Source organism: Bos indicus, chromosome 1 (genome assembly GCF_029378745.1).
Source record: "Bos indicus isolate NIAB-ARS_2022 breed Sahiwal x Tharparkar chromosome 1, NIAB-ARS_B.indTharparkar_mat_pri_1.0, whole genome shotgun sequence".
In the NCBI taxonomy this organism is placed as follows: domain Eukaryota; kingdom Metazoa; phylum Chordata; class Mammalia; order Artiodactyla; family Bovidae; genus Bos; species Bos indicus.
Genome location: NC_091760.1, coordinates 69,539,969 through 69,556,662, shown reverse-complemented (window position 1 = coordinate 69,556,662; position 16,694 = coordinate 69,539,969). Strand labels below are relative to the sequence as shown.

Genomic DNA, 16,694 nt, shown 5'->3' with positions numbered 1-16,694 from the left:
AATCATCCATTCTTTAGGAACGATGGTCCCTCAAAGAGAACCAACTTCTTTTTTTTTCTTTTTTGAGAACCAACTTCTAGTGCTATTGGAAGAGTGAAATATTTCAAAAAGCAATGGCTCTTATCCAGGAGAAAAGTTTAAGAGGAATGAAAGAGTCTGACCTCCAGTTTGACTGTGGTTCAGCTCACGGTGTCAAAGGCTACCTTATGGAAATGAGAAAACCAGTATGAGACTCTTTTAGTAAGAACTCCAGCCAGGTAAAAACTGTTCATTAAGGGACAGAAAAAGCCTCAGCATGGAGTTCAAATGGCAGTTACTCTGAACTGTGGAGAAGGTCGGGGCTGCTAAGGATTCAGAAGAGAGATGAGATTCTAAAGAAAGTCTGGGACAGGATGCATGTATTTGTGAAAGGGCAAAGTACTGGTGCCCACTGAGCTCACCTTTTCCAGGGAAAAAGGGTCTCAAAAAATTTAAATCATATTTTCCTTTGCATAATGTTACATTAATGGGCTGAGGGTAGGGACGTGGCATCAACTGTCCTGATTAGCTAGTCCCCCACATCATAATTCACTGTCAGTACCAGTTTATAGATGTGCTATTACCTCTGCAGAACTTACTTTAGTGGCAGAATTTAATAGTTTTACAAGTGCTGAATTTGACATTTGGCTCTGTATACAATGGTTAAAATTATAAGGGAGGAGAACAGTTAAAAATATATTTTTAGTGTCATCATTATTAATAGCTAATTTATTTCCGTCATTTTTATTATCACTATTATTAATGGATAATATTTGTTGCATGTTTACCATGTGCCAGGCAAAGTGCTGAGTATCTGGCATGCATCATTTCACAAAATTTGGAATGGGTAATACCATTACTCCCATTTTGCAGACTGAGGCATTAAGGTCCTGCCCAGGATCATACAACTGGCAAGTGGAGGGGCTGAATCTGAACTGAGGTTGGTTTGACTCCAAAGTGGTCCTAACTGCTGTGGTAGCTTGCCTTGTGTAAAGGAGAATCCATCTGTTAAATGATATTTGTATGTGTGTATGTTTGTGGATTCCAAAGGTCTTAGAAAGCATCCCTCACATATTTTGAGGATCCATGTTATCCTTGAAGACGTAACTAGAAGTGGTTTGGGTCACTTCAGTATGTGTATTTATTAGATTTTGCACAAAAACTTTTATCTCCTTTTAAACCTCAAGATGTGATGGTCTCTGTGTACCTGCAAATCTGATGATGGTTTGTTATGTGAGACATATAAGAAATTCAGGCATGTAGGCAAACTGAACACTTGTTCTCCAAAACTGAGAAAATACATGCATGTTTACATAGGAAGTCATTATATTATACGGCCCAGTTGGTACCTTAAAAGAGTAGTTAACATCCATACATCAACATTAAAAAGCGACAGCCATTTATGATGTCATTGAGATGATTTTCTGAAAATCTAGCCTATGGCAGAGACTAGTGGGAAAAATTTAAGTGGAAATGTGCTTTAAAAAATGCCATTAAATTTCTTTGAAATGCCAATGATCTCTACTATTTAGACAATAACTCTCAGCTTAGAATTCACAGATATCCCATATCCAATCGCCCTCTACCTTTGGCATTCTGATTCAGCAGGCCAGTGAGGAGCCTGGGATGAGTTTTTTGAAATGTTTCCTTGGTAATTCTAGGGGTCACTTGGTTTAAAGTCATTAGGGCACAGGACTTGTCTATGTACCAGACAATACATGGTTGGAAAACCTGAGTTGTGCAGCATTTCAACTGCATTTTCATGTCTGCCAGTATACACTGTCCAGAAGCACCTGGGCATTTTCCATGAGGAGCAAGAATCAGTGAGACCCATTTTGATAGGAGAGCAGCTTTTATTAACCAGACCTTCCGGAATTCTTTTTTTTGGGGTGGGGGCGTATATTGAGATTCCTCCCATCTCTGCCTGTTCAGTTACGTGCATGTGCTAAGTTGCTTCAGTTGTGTCTGACTCTGTGATGCTATGGACTGTAGCCTGCCAGGCTCCTCTGTCCACGGGATTCAGCAGGCAAGAATACTGGAGTGGGTTGCCACTTTCTCCTCCAGGGGATCTTCCCAACCCAGAGACTGAACCCACGTCTCTTACATCTCCTGTACTGGCAGGCAGGTTCTTTACCACTAGCGCTACCTGGGAAGCCCAGGTATAGACTCCTTCATAGAAACACCTATTTATTAATATACTGCAGGTCTCACTCTAATATTAGACACTCATAATATGAGTTTTCTGAGTTATAAAAAGAGGTTCTACAGTCTCTGGGTAGAACATCCAGTGGTATAAAAATAGCCACAAATGGGGAACATATTTGTTATATTATAGATTCATATCCTTTCTTGTTCTACAAAGAATCTGAGGCAGCTGTTTTACAATATGTTTTTAAATGCATCTTCAGTTGACTATATGTTCTAGATGTTTCTGTCTGATGGATTTGGAAGCCACTGAGGCAGGTATGTGCCTGAGTTACTAGTTCTGTGGCAGACATAATAAACTGTCTCTTCTAAATCCCTGACTCACGTCATGTTCTGTTAGGCACAGCAGACAGTGAGCAGTGGACATGTATAATACATGGAACATGGTATGTTCCTGGTTTTTTATTTTTTCCCCTTGCCCTTGGTATTTTCAATCAGGTGCATTTCATTCAATTGATCAGGAGGGAGAAATGATAAGATTTAACAGCATCTGGAGAAGGAAATGGCAACCCACTCCAGTATTCTTGCCTGGAGAATCCCAGGGACAGGAGCCTGGTGGGCTGCCGTCTATGGGGTCGCAGAGTCGGACACGACCAACGTGACTTAACAGCAGCAACAGCATCTGGGCCAAAATGTTACTTTGTGTGTTTCTGCCTGAATCATCCAAATGTTTTGGTTCATGGACTTGGCCAGCAGAAGGCAGTGTACACAGCAGACATGAGAAAGACCTGGGTTCAAATCTCAGCTCTGCCACTTTCTGGATGTGTGACCTTGGGCAGGTTATTTAACTTCTACATTTTCCTCATCTGCAAAAATGAGGATAATGATACTTACCTTGAAGAATTGTGAGGATTGAGTAAGAAATTACATTAAAAAATGCCAGGCTCATAGTAGGCGGTCAGGAAGAAAGACACTTGTTACTCTCAGTTGTCTATGTTCTGGACGCTTCCTTATAGTAGCCTTCATGCTTTCCTTGGCCTGTTTGGTTATAGCAGGGGCTTCTAAGGGAAAGGACTGTGTGCCTCTCATTAGATGGGCAGATTTGTCCCTGGGGGGCACTTCACTGCTCTGTGTTCTTCTGTTACACACATGGAACTGCAAAGCCCATATTAATGGTTTAAAAGAGCCTTTTTCCACCTCCAATTTCAAACTAGAGCCCAGACTGGAAATATTCCTTCACCAGAATGGGAAACTGAGATACAGAATAGTACAAATGTTGAATCGTGCAGACATCATGAATTATGGTTTCAGTGTAGCTCTTTTTCAAAACTGATTTTTGTGACATTCTTAGTTTTTTCATGCTTCCTACTCTACTTTTGGCTTCTAGCCGTGTGTGTGTGCTGCTCATACTGACCCCAGGGCTCCTCATCTGGAATTCGGTGAGGAGGCAAGGAGTGGTTAGCCAAGCATCTTGGTGAAGAACAAAGAGGCTTCGGGGCGGTGCAGAGAGAGGCTCTGCTGTGTCCCCTCCTGAGTGACAGATTGAAGTCCCCACTTCCAGAACACTATCCCAAAGGAAAGAAACCAGCCTCAGCAAGGAAGAGTCACTCCCTCTGTTTTTCATCTTTCCATTTTCCCTTCTGCTTTTGGAGAGAACTGTGAGACTAGGCCAGGTGGGAGGAGCATCCTTGACAATGTTTGTTTCATGTAACTTTTTTGTTCCAAGTTCAGAAAAGTTAGAAACTTTCTCTACCGAAAATTATCAGAAACTTCGCTCTGTCCTTTAAGAGCAGGAGAGGAGGGAGGAGGAGGTAGGGGAGGGAGTGGGGGAGCTGTGTGTTGACCTGATGATGAACCTGCTGTTAGGAATCTTGCTGCCCATGCAGGGGTGACCCATCCTCCCTACCTGGGGACCCAGTGTCCCCACACTGATCACTCGGGGAACCCTTCCATCTGGAATCATAGGGGGTTAAAACCGAACTTGAGCATGCCTGCCTTTTCTCCATCCCACTGTATATCTCTTCGTGAAATCTCTTCATGAACTTGAGCGTATATTTCAAGCTTTTCCTCTCACCTTTTCTATACTTTACTAAACAGCTGAGTTTGGGGAAAAACCCTGATAAACTAACCCACTATTCACCTTCCCTATTTCCTCGCCTGAATTTTCCTCCTCTTCCCTTTCGCTATCCAAGACTCCTGACCTTCAAAAACCAAACAAAGTTGCCAGTTCCTCAACTAACAGCCTTCAGTAACCTTGGCCCATCCTGCAAATCGGCCCAAATTCACTGTCTGGTCACTTTCTCTCATCTTGAGATGTTGAGGGGAAGTTCATCCCTCTGTTACCTACTAGTTACCTGCTCATCCCTTTGTCTTTGATTCACACAGAGGTTTGATCCAGAAACCATCTAATAATCATGACCCTTCCTGTCCTTAAAAATAACATCTACTCTTTTTTTGATTAATAAAAGTAACCTGACTTATCGTGGAGAATTTGGAAAAAGCCACCATCCAGAAATAACCATTACTTACATTTTGGTGTATTTCCTTCATATATACATACATGCATACATATATGTATATATAAGTATATGTATATATGCATACAGAAGCACAAACACACACATATATACACATCCACATTCCTTTTAGTGCTTAACAGAAGAGTTAGTCTTTCATATTTAGAGGGAAAAGGAAGATCCCAGGCAGGTGGAGAAGAAAAATAACCCCAGGCTGCAGCTCAGGTAGGCTCTTCACCTGTGTCAGCTGTAGCCATGAGCTTTTGGAGCACATGGCTCATTGGTTTGTAATGTCATGGACTTGATGGCCAGGAGAAATATCCAAGCTATCCCTGCCTCCCAAATCACATGGGTGAATCCTTCTTAGAGAGCAACACGGGAAACACAGTCAGAGACACACCAAAATTCATAGATACACACAAACAGAAATTATACATGTAAAAACATATTCAAACAAGTCTCTTCTGAGGCCTCTCTGTGAATGCCCACTCTATTTCAATGCATTGCTGATAATACAGTGTACCACATGTAAGCCTTGCTTTTAATGGGTCTCAGGGTTCAGCTGCTGAGACGAAAACTAACCCATGGGAAACAATAGCAAACTGGAAGAAGATGCTTTCTCATAAAGTGCTGATGGAAGGGACTCCAGAGAGTCATTCTACTATCATTCTAATAACGATGAAGATGCATTCCAGCAACATTCTTCCTGAGATCAGAAACATCTTTTAGGACAGAGAGAGAAGTTTAGAGACACAGTGATGCAGTATGTGTTAGACATATACTAACAAAGGTGATTATGATTTGAAGGATCATTATATTTTAGTGAAAATATAATCACACATATCTACCAGAAAATGTGAGAAGAGTAATCTGCAGACAGCAAGGGAGGGGCAGGACCAAGGGGAAGGGGCCAGTTTATCAGGACGCTCTAGGTCCTAGAGAACGTTGCTGTGGTTTGGGAGACATTCTTCCTCTCTTGAAGCTCTCAGGGATAAACTTGATGTATTATATAAAAGTCTAAAGGCAGGCTGAGAAAAATGCAGCCACTGTGATGATCCTGTGGAATGTTGTTTCAGGAGGAGGACAGAGAATGAAGAGCTGAGATGGCTTAGAGACCAAGCTGTGGATGGGGATCTAGACCAGGAGCAGATCTGGGAGGTGGCATATGAGTTTAGTTTCAGTTCTGTTGAGTAGACTACAGTGAATCATTCAAGAGCAGTTATGTCATAGACAATTGAAAATATGCTGCTGGATCCTAGGGTGAAAAGTAAGGGCTAGAAACAGACATCTTTCAATTCAATGTTAAAGTGCAACTGTATGCAAAGTATAATACATATGCTTTGGCTGTTAAAGAATAACATTTGACTGTGGGAGACCAATATTGTTGGCTCAGAGGTGGTAGCAGGGCATTAATGTGGAGAAATAGTGAGCATTTCCATGAAGGAGGCATGAGTCAGTCTAGAAGTGAGTGGTGGGTAGGATGTGATTAGAAGTCAGTGGGCATTACGGGAAATGGAAGCAGCAGGAGCAGATCATGACATGAGTGGAGGCAGCTGACTGCCACTGTTTACTATGCACCAGATGCTGTAGTAGACAGTAAAGATAGAAGCATCATTAAGCCATGATCATCAGGCAACTCACAATGTAACATGGGAGAGAGACATACAGGTAACCAATTATTTGGTAAGTGCAATTAGGTTGCAACCTACAAATTGCTAATATTTGATCAACCATTTTGGATCCAATCCACAAAAATGGCAGTTTCACATGATTCAATCTAATCTAAGTGTATTTTAGTGTATATAACAGATAAGGATCGTATATAGGGAGGAAAAATTATATAAATGTCTTTGGAGATGGGACTGTACTTTATTCTAAGTGTACGCTACAGAAGGCTTTTAACAGACAAGTGAGATGCTGAAAGAAATGTTTTAGGAAGATGAATTTGGTATCAGTAGAAAAGATATAATGCAGGGCCAACATCCCAGAAAGCAGTGGGGGCCAGAATTTAGGAGGCTACTTAAAGAATTTAAATAAAGGGTAAGCAGCACCTGACCAGGGTGATATGATAGATATTTTGAGGGAATCATGAATCATCCTTAGTACTTGGCTGTGGACCGGCTGGCTATCAGGGGATATTGCCCAAAACGGATCGACAGATATATACCTGGGTGTCTGGAAAATTCTGCTTCTGCCCCATACAGGGCAGTCAAGCCAGCTTTGCTGGTTTGAGAGAAAAAAGAAAGTTTTCTGATGCCGAGACTGAAGGAAGTTGGCAGCAAACTATAAAGACTAACAGTGCCGGTGTTCACTGTGCCACCATTTGGCCTCGTGTTTGCTCGTGAGTCTCCTGGTTCCACAGGAGAACTGAGACTTCATTCGGTTGGGGACTGGCCTGTGTGGCGTCACTGCTGCATCTCCAGTCTGCAATACTGCCTTGCACATAGTAGGTGTGCAAAAATGTGCTGAGTAAATAGCGAATATGAAACTGTCATGAGGAGTAAGTCACTGCAGAGATATCATCTTGGAATTTGTCATGGACATCAGAATGGAAGCAGAAACTATTATTGAAGGTGGGGGAAGACCTGGAAAAGGAAAAATCAAAAGAAGTTCCAGTTCAGTGAGCATGAAGCAGCAAAGAGGTGTGAAATGGCAAAAGGAAAGGAGGTACCTGACAACATGAGGGAGAGAAGAGTGTTGAGTGTACCAGATGGAAGTGGGTACAAAATATGTGACTCAGAACCTGTGGACAGGTTACCCTTAGACTCACTCTGAGTTGAGAGAAAGATGAGAGCATATAGAGAGTTACACATAAAGGTGAAGATATGAGTAATTCTGTAACCATCATGCTAAAAACAACTCTCAGTATTTCTTAGGTGCTCCCAACAAAGTCCACATTCCTTTGAATGGTGTCCAGTGTCTGCTATGATTTGACCCAGCCAATCATCTCAGCCTTGTCTCCCACATCTCACCTCACAAAGTCCACACTGCATCAGGCATGTTTACTGTGCATGTTCCAAACGTATCCTATATATTCCTTTCTCCCTTTCCCTGTTCTAGCTGTTTGATCCATTTAGAATGACATTCCTCCCCACTCCCAATACCAGTCCTGCCGAGATAAACTCTACCCACTTGGTAAAGTTTAATGCTAACCTTTCCTAATCTTCCCAGACTAGGTAAGTTTGATTTTATTTTTCATTTAAAAATATTTTGCTATTTTATTTTTTAAGAAGTTTAATTATTTTTGGCTGTGCAGCACATGGGATCTTAGTTTCCCCACCCAGGATTCGAACCTATGCCTCCTGCATTGGAAGTGTAGCATTTTAACTACGGACCACCCAGGAAGTCCTCTGATTTTCTTCATAATATCTGTTTCGTATTTCTAGATCTCTTTCTTACCCATAATGCCCAACACATTACCTTGTGTTTATTGGGTCTTCATTCATTGATTTAATAAACAGTGACAGAGTCCCTTCTGTGAATCAGTATTTTGTTGGATTTGGTAATGCAATAGGGGTGATGCAGTAAGTCCATGATGCCCTCATGGACTTAACATCTGGTGGAGGAAGCAACTGAGTAACCAACAAATGCTGAGATAGTCAATAATGGTGACAGGTTCTAAGAAATAACAATACAGAAGACTGTGGGAGGTGTGACTTGGGGAGAGGAGTTAGTCAGGGGGTCAGGACGGGCTAAGAAGAGAGAGCAAACGGGGCAGACTGTGGCATGAGAGGACTAAGAATTTTCTAGGCAGAAGAAACAAAGGACCTGAGATGGCAAGAAACCTGACACATTCCTGGAAGGTCAGGAAGATCACGGGGCAGGCAACAAGAGGAAAGTGGCTGCAGTGAGGAGAAGAGGGCCAAGGTCCAGGTCATACAGCCCTCATAGGGCATACTGAGGATTTTGGTATTCATCCTAAGAGCAAACAGACACTTTCAAAGGGGTTGAAGCCATAGATGTGAAAAGCTTACACTTTAAAAAGATCACATTGGCCTCAGAATGGAGAAGAGACTACAGGAAGGTCAGAGTGAATGCCTGGGCACCAATTAGGAGGCTTCTTTCACAGGCCGTGTGTGATAGTACAGTAGTGTGGACTAGAGTGGATTATGCAGACCGTCAATAAATGCCAAAAGAGGGCAGAAGCAGTCTTTTGGAGTCAATAACTAGGATTGAGAAAAATTGAGTTTCACCTTTACAAATCTCTCCACTAATGTAAATCACAGTCAACAGCACTTCAGCTCTCCAGACCCCTTTGGGAAATGTGCCTTCAGGATAATCAAGTGTTCTCGATGACAAAAGGTAAACAGCAACACCAACTTTTTCTTCCCGTTTAAATCTTTTGATGAATAGCCTTACATCTCTGACTTCTTAAAAAGAAAAATAAACTGAACATAATCTCCCCTTCTGTTGACAGTTCCAACGGAGTAATAGTTATGGCATAGGACAAAATATGAAGGATGTGCCAGGTTATATACCTTCAGTAAATAGGACCCAACTGCTGGAGTTTTGCTTCCTCTGTCAGCTTTTGCTTTCATAGCTTTCCTGCTTCCTCTTTTGCTATCAGTAGCTCAGCTTTTGTGGCTACTAGTGTCTACATAGAAGTAACTTTCTCTTATGGGCTAAGTAACTAGATGAAAATGGTAAGAATTACATATAAAATTAGGATTTGAGAGGCTCTCCTGTGAGCATAGATGCTTAGTTTTGTTATGTAAAGGTTTCCTACCTGGGTCTTAGATCTGTTTGTCGAACAACTGAGTTTCCAAATGCAATGGACTTACCATCTTTTTTCCTAATACATTTCATTGCTTTAACTGTATTGCCTGTTACATAATATATAAAGTGCAACAGATATGTTTTAAAATGTCAAAGTCTTTGTTCTTATTCTTTTAGTAAAACAGAGGTAAACTTAGGGATTGACAAAAGCCCACATTATGTATAAAGTTTCCATATTGGTATTTTCCACTATTCTGTGGAGAATAAAATGATGAACTCTATTCTAAAGGACCAAAAGTAAGAAATGTCTCATTATATCCCATCATATAAGCCTTTAACTTACAAATGTGCTGCCTTCAAAATGTCAAATTAGATTTAGATGCTTTTTCAGACACAATAGAGTGAAAAGACTACCCACAGAATGAAAGAAGATATTTACAACATGTATAACCAACAAAGGATTCATATCTAGAATATATAAAGAAGGCCCAAAAATGCATAAGAAAGAAACAAACAGGCAGCTCACTAAAAAACTAGGCATCATGCCCCTGCGATGAACAGGGGCATTGCGAAGGAGAAAATCTAAAGGCCCACTAAGATATGGAAAGATCTGCAACTTCATTAATAATGAGGGGACTGCAGATTAAAACCATAAGCAAGTATTACTACATACCCATCAGACCTGGCTCTCTCAAGTACACATGATGATGTGGAGCAACAGAAAATCTCACATATACTTATAGGTAGGAGTGGACAGCTGGTGTCAGCAGTTAATAGTAAAGAGGAAGACACACTTACACACTATCACCTAGCAATTTCTTTCTCTTTTTGCACCTAGCAATTTCATTCCTAGCTTTATACCCTAGAGAAACTCAACTACATGTCTTCTGCAAGGATACACATACAAGAGTATTCTAGCATTGTTCCTAATAGGCCCAAACTTCCCATGTGCAAAATGGATAAATAAGTTGTGGTATATTCATACAACGGAATACTACACAACAATGAAAACGAATGAACAACTACACATGTCAGAAAGGATGAATTCCATAAAAATAAGTGTTGAGCAAGAGAGGACACACACACGGAGAATGATTCTAGCCATATAAAACTTTACAACAGTCACACTGAAATAATATTCTGTAGGTGTATATACATGATGATGATGATCAAAGTAGCTCAGTCGTGTCCGACTCTTTGCGACCCCATGGACTATATATATATAGTCCATGGAATTCTCCAGGCCAGAATACTGGAGTGGGTAGCCTTTCCCTTCTCCAGGGGATCTTCCCAACCCAGGGATCGAACCCAGGTCTGCCACATTGCAGATGGATTGTTTACCAGCTGAGCCACAAGGGAAGCCCATAGAAGGTACAATAATAGAGAAAATAAGGACATTATTATTATGAATGTCAGAAGAATGGTTACCTCTAGGGAAGAGGACAGGGCTGTGACCAGAGAGGGGCACACATGGAGTTTATGGAAATCTGGCCATGTCCTGCTCTTATGAACTGCATGGTTATTACATGTACGTTCACTCTATAATTATCTATTCAAATGTTTAGTAATTTTTATGCATTTTTAGTATACCTATTTTACATTAATAAATTTAAGAAAAGGTTTAATGTATACCAGATGTATCTGATTAGGAATGCATTTTATCCATAGTAACCGCTAATCAGACAAGTCTGTAAGTCTCATTCGGTAATAGTGTAAGTCCAATACTGCACATTTCAATAACAATAACAGAAAATAAGACAGTTGCAATATTATCAGTTAAACAAAATATATACGAGAGAAATATTGAATAAGGATTATTTTAAAGTATCTAATATCAGATTGGAAAAGATAAAAACTATTGAAGATACATTAGGTAGCAAGACTGCAGAAACTGACACACATACTCAGCTGAAGAGAGTATAGATTGGTCCAACTTCTATAAGGGGTGGTCTAACAACATCTATCAAAAATTTTAAACACATATTCTACTTCTAAGAAGTTACGCTAGTAATAAACTCATAACTCACAAGCATGAAAAACTACATTTGTATAAGGATTACAGCCCTGTTTGTAGTGGTAAAAGACTGGAACATCCCAGGCACCCATCAATAGAAGACTAGTTAAATAAATTATGGTCCTCTTAAGCAATGGAATACTGTGTAGCCATAAAAAAGAATGACCCAGCTCTACATGTCCTGCTATGAAATTACCCAGATTTGTTACAAGAAAAAAGTATAAAACAGTACTTATTGTTTGTTTACTTGTTTAGACATTTTTAAAAAATAATAAATGTGAGCTTTTATATTTTAAAATAGTATCTCAAGAAAAACACCTAAATTTTAAATCATGTGTATGTATTATTGCTTCAAAAGTTCCTTTAAAAAATTTTGAGTACATCTGCTTAAGGAAAAACAGATTTAATTAGATTATAATGCGGAAGCATAAGAAACTTTTAGAAAAAATTCTGAGGGAACTTTTTAATAGTTCCCATCAGAACTAACAGGTCATTAAAAAAAAGCCTAATTCCACATCAAAACAAAATACTTCTTTTGATACAGATGTATCAGTTGCATTGCTCTTTTACAATCCCTCATGATTAGAATAATTATTCTAGAGTTAAAACTGATACAAAAGAGGAGAAATAGAAGGAAGATAAACTTCAAGGTCAAGCTCAAATTTCACTTCTGGTGTAAAAGCCATCCTTGGTTCCTAGGCTGTTGTTCAAAGTGCCTATACTTGTTAAAAAAATGTAGCATATTGTGTGATAAGTATATATCTCAACTAACATTCATTGTCCTAGTTTCTCTGATGCTAAGCACAAAAATTGGAACCAAAGAAGTGCCAAGTACAACTGTGTCCTTCCATAAATACAAATAACATGTATATAGCCACTGTATGTGGCATCATATATAAGACACTTGTGGGTGTGAACTCAGGAAACTCTGGGACAAGGACAGAGGTTGTTCTTATATATCCTGAATCTCCATGGTAAATGGTCATCAGTGAACACTCAGTAAAATTCTGTTGAATAAAATTCAGTGTACCTAAATATTTGAAATAATTTTCCATTTTTGTCTCTAGCTAATTTCATTCTTCTCTGTTAACAGATTTTCCTGCTTGATCAGGAGTTAATGGTGGTGCCTACTTCAGTCAGTTCAGTTCAGTTGCTCAGTCGTGTCCACCTCTTTGAGACCCCATGGACTGCAGCATGCCAGGCTACTTATTTGCCTCCTTAATGCATAACCAATCCAGTGGTTTGGACTTTATATGCCCCCATTGGAAGTACTGTTTTAAATCTAATGTTAGAGAACATATGCCTAAAATATTTTTCTTTGAGTGGTTTTCAATACATTTTCATGGGTTCAATAAAGGTGCTTGCTTAATATCTTGTGTGTAATAGAAACTATGACTGTTCTTGTTTTGGGGGGTGCAGGGTGATGGGGAGATGAGTTAGACACTGTATTACAGATTTCAGATTCTACAATTTGAAATAAGTTCCTTGAATAAACTCTTCCCCATTTCTCATCCCCTCATATCCTTCCTCATTATCATCATCATCACCTGTTATTATAACAGTTTCCCCTTTTTTTAAATAACAGTTTTCCTTTGATATTCTTGTTTTATGAAATAGAAGTAATGTTTGGGCGCTATGTGACTACTTCCTGATCTATTCTCTTTGTCTGGAATTTCTACCAGCCAGGAAGGCTGCTGCTGCTGCTAAGTCGCTTCAGTTGTGTCCGACTCTCTGTGACCCCATAGACGGCAGCCCACGAGGCTCCCCCGTCCCTGGGATTCTCCAGGCAAGAACATTGGAGTGGGTTGCCATTTCCTTCTCCAATGCATGAAAGTGAAAAGTGAAAGGGAAGTCGCTCAGTCGTGTCTGACTCTTCGCGACCCCATGGACTACAGCCTACCAGGCCCTCTGTCTGTGGGATTTTCCAGGCAAGAGTACTGGAGTGGGGTGCCATTGACCTTCCCTAACTGAAACTCTACTGACTGCAACTACAGCTCAAAGGTGACAGTGGTGGAAATTCTAACATTCTGGTTTGAAATCATTATGAATCAAGAAGTTAAAAACTGGGGGACTACCTTTAAGAACTCCCACGTTATGTTTTTAAAAGATTTGCTGAATTCTTTTAAAATAAAAGCTGCAATAGTGTCAATCACAGATGCACACACAAAAAATAGATGTAAGTTGCAACGCATTCCAAATATCTCCAATTTGAGTATATTTAGGTTCACATCAACACAAAAGAGAAAGGTTTAAGCAGGCCACCTAGGTGCTTTGTCTGTTTTGTTCACTGCCATAACCTCTTTGTCTAGAATAGCACCTACCAAACAGTAGGAGCTCAATAAATGCTTGATAAGTTAATCAATGAGATTAAAAGATGGCATGCATCAAGGTAATGAGGAAAAGAAAAGGTAATGAACTTTTAACATCCTCTAGTGCTCACCAAGGCAGACTATCGTCCATGTGTAAGTGACTAACAGCAGAGTCTTGGATGAAACTTTCTAAATCCCATTCCTGCAACTGAAAGAAAACCAGCTAGCAGGAGACAGGAAAGGGACAGAAAAACACAGAGCCTGTTTTTTTTTTCTTCATAATCTTCAGAGTGGAGTACAACCCCTTGCACATGACACAGAGAGCAATGCATATGGGAGCATTCAGTAAACGCCCCATAACCAGCATCAGCAGGGGCCATGCAGATTTAGAATTGCTCTTCTGAACTTCTAATCAATGTCTATATGTTGCTGCAATTAGCAGCTTCAAGTAGAACCAATTACAGCATTAATGATGATGATGATGATAATAATAATAATAATGATTGGAGACGAACATTCTGAACTTAGAAAACTCAACTCTAAAAGGGGGAGGCTGAAAACTTGACTATCAACTCTGAATAAGGCCGTGACTACTCCAGCAAAACCAGGGCAACAGAAGATCAGAAAGACTGATTAGCAGAAGGAAGAGTCTGGGTGAAACTACAGAGTGGACACGTGGAATGGGTCTAGTCTTTATAGATCTGCATCTTCCAGCACTTTTCTCAATAGGAAGAGCTATCAGGGCAGAAGTAGGCTGCTCCTCTCAGCAGGCATTTGCTAGTTGTTGCCCTGGGCCAAAGTCCCATCCTTGGAGTTTTTTTCCTAGTGGCAAGCCACCACAGAGGACAGGCAATCTTGTTTCTCTTGACAAGGCTCTACTTTCTGGCAATAGGATCATATCTTCTCACCCCAATGCCACAGAAGCGTAGATCTTCCCATGGCCATCCTGTGTCCACTATATCCTACTTGTCATGACAGATAGGTGGGCAGTAGCCATTAGCAGTAAGGCAGTGAAGCTAAGCTTCCAGGAAGGAAAAACCCACACAAGCATTTGCAATCTACAGTCAAGATCACAAAAAAACAGTAATATTTATCCACTTATCTACCAAGACTCCCATGTTATGGGAGAAAACATGTCATGTTTGACAGCACAGCACAAATGGGGAAAGGAAGCTCAGCTAAAGCACAACCACCACCTCAAAGCCTCGTTCACCCACCCCATCCACTCTAATCTCACTACTTTGGCTCTAGATGTTCATATCTTGAAATTCCTAGGAGTTCACTTTCACCCCTACCAGGAGAGCTTGCCTTCAGATACCAGAACTCCTAGTGTCATCACCCCCTAGTCACCCAGGAGCACAACATTTAAAAAAACAATATTTCCCAAAGCCTGTTTCCCTCTTACCAGTAGCTTTAAGAAGGTAGATTCAGTCATCTTGTTCTGCACTAAAAGAACTTTTTAACTCAGAAGGAAAAAGGGCAAATGATATGCCAAGAGGTCTGTGCAGAACAGTCCAGTAAAACCCTCGCCCTGAGAGCTGCCACTTCTCTCTGCCTCCAACCTCCAAGCTGGCCCTGCCCTCGACCTGTGCCATCTCCCAGTCCTATGTCCCTTCTCCCCAGTGTGTCCGACCGGCAGTGTACTCACTTGAGGCTTGTTTGCCTTGGACTGTTGCCAGCTAATCCACTTTAACATCTTGGCTTGATCTCAAATTTTCTTTCTGCGTCCACCAAACTTTTTACAAACAGAATTTAAGTTTGTGCTGGGTGGCAGTAGGGTTGAACTTGTTCTGAAGACTCACGCTCCCACAGCGCTTGGAGGCAGGGATCGGCCTCACCACAGTGCTTTCTGCCCAAGCTCTCAGAATCCGAAAGGGAATTTGCCTAGAGTGGCTTGAAGACTCGGGCAGAATCGCACTCCCACCAAGGCCACTACATGAGTCACAAGTACTTAGTATCGAACAGTCTGTGGTAGGCATCAACACTTGATAAGTTATCTTTCTCCTTTGCAGTCTGGAGACAACTTAAAGAACCACTTTGTACTTTACTTTGGGTTGCTGTAGATTTGCTGGGACTGGGCAGGGAGGTATAGAGGCAGCTGGAAAAGAAGCCAGTACCAATAGTGTTTGTTTTTGCTACAAAGTTTTAGAAGCTGAACTATCAGTTACTACAAAAGTACTATGCTTTTGATTCCATTTAACAGGCAGGAGAGTGACTTGGGCTTCAATCTGAGGTCTGCCAGGAACTGGCTTTGTGATTCTGTGCAAATCACCTTGTTCCCTTTAAACAGGATGGAAACAGAGGGCAAGAGGCCATCTTGGGCTCCATTATTTCCTGAGTGTCTGTTTTCAAACTCCAGAGTTACCTGGAGTCATATCTGGCCTCTGGCCAGCCCTATGGCTATCACACAGAGATCTAATCTACTGACAAATCACCTTTTGCAATTTCCTTATTTCTGGATCATATATTTGCACAATACCACCACTGGAAACCAAGAAATTTGTGGGCTCAGTGCTCTGTGATCTGCCTGTGTACTGCAAACTGCTTCTCACCCGTGGTGGGTTATGAAGATTATTTGCTTTCCAGATGATTGATTGGTAACATTTATGAAGTCTAAGTTAGGTTTCAGATGTATCCACCTCAGAGGAGGAGTACAACTGTATATCTTTTAAAGGTATTTGTTTAAGAGTTAGAAAATGCTCTTTTACTAGATGGGAGGCAACACAAACCTCTCCCTCTAAAGAAACAGTTTAGGGCCCTGAGATAAAGGGCAGAGTAGCAGAAGTGGTGAGGACTCTCCTGGAGACCCATTACATTTTTTCTTTCTAGCTTTTAGCATCGTGCATTTAATAGGCTAGACCTCCAGAAGGTGGATCACCTGCTCAGGCCCCAGGGCTAAATGTCACACGTTGTCACAATCTCATTCTGGAGACTCAAACTTGGGTGGACCATCTTGATGGTTTTCGTTTCGTTTTT

The 16,694-nt window shown here is 40.8% G+C and overlaps 1 protein-coding gene across 31 annotated transcripts in view; it reads right to left on the bottom strand.

Moving 5' to 3' along the window:
- KALRN (kalirin RhoGEF kinase) overlaps window positions 1-16,694 on the bottom strand; it is a 689,644-nt gene that overhangs the window by 185,122 nt on the left and 487,828 nt on the right. The window lies entirely within an intron of this gene.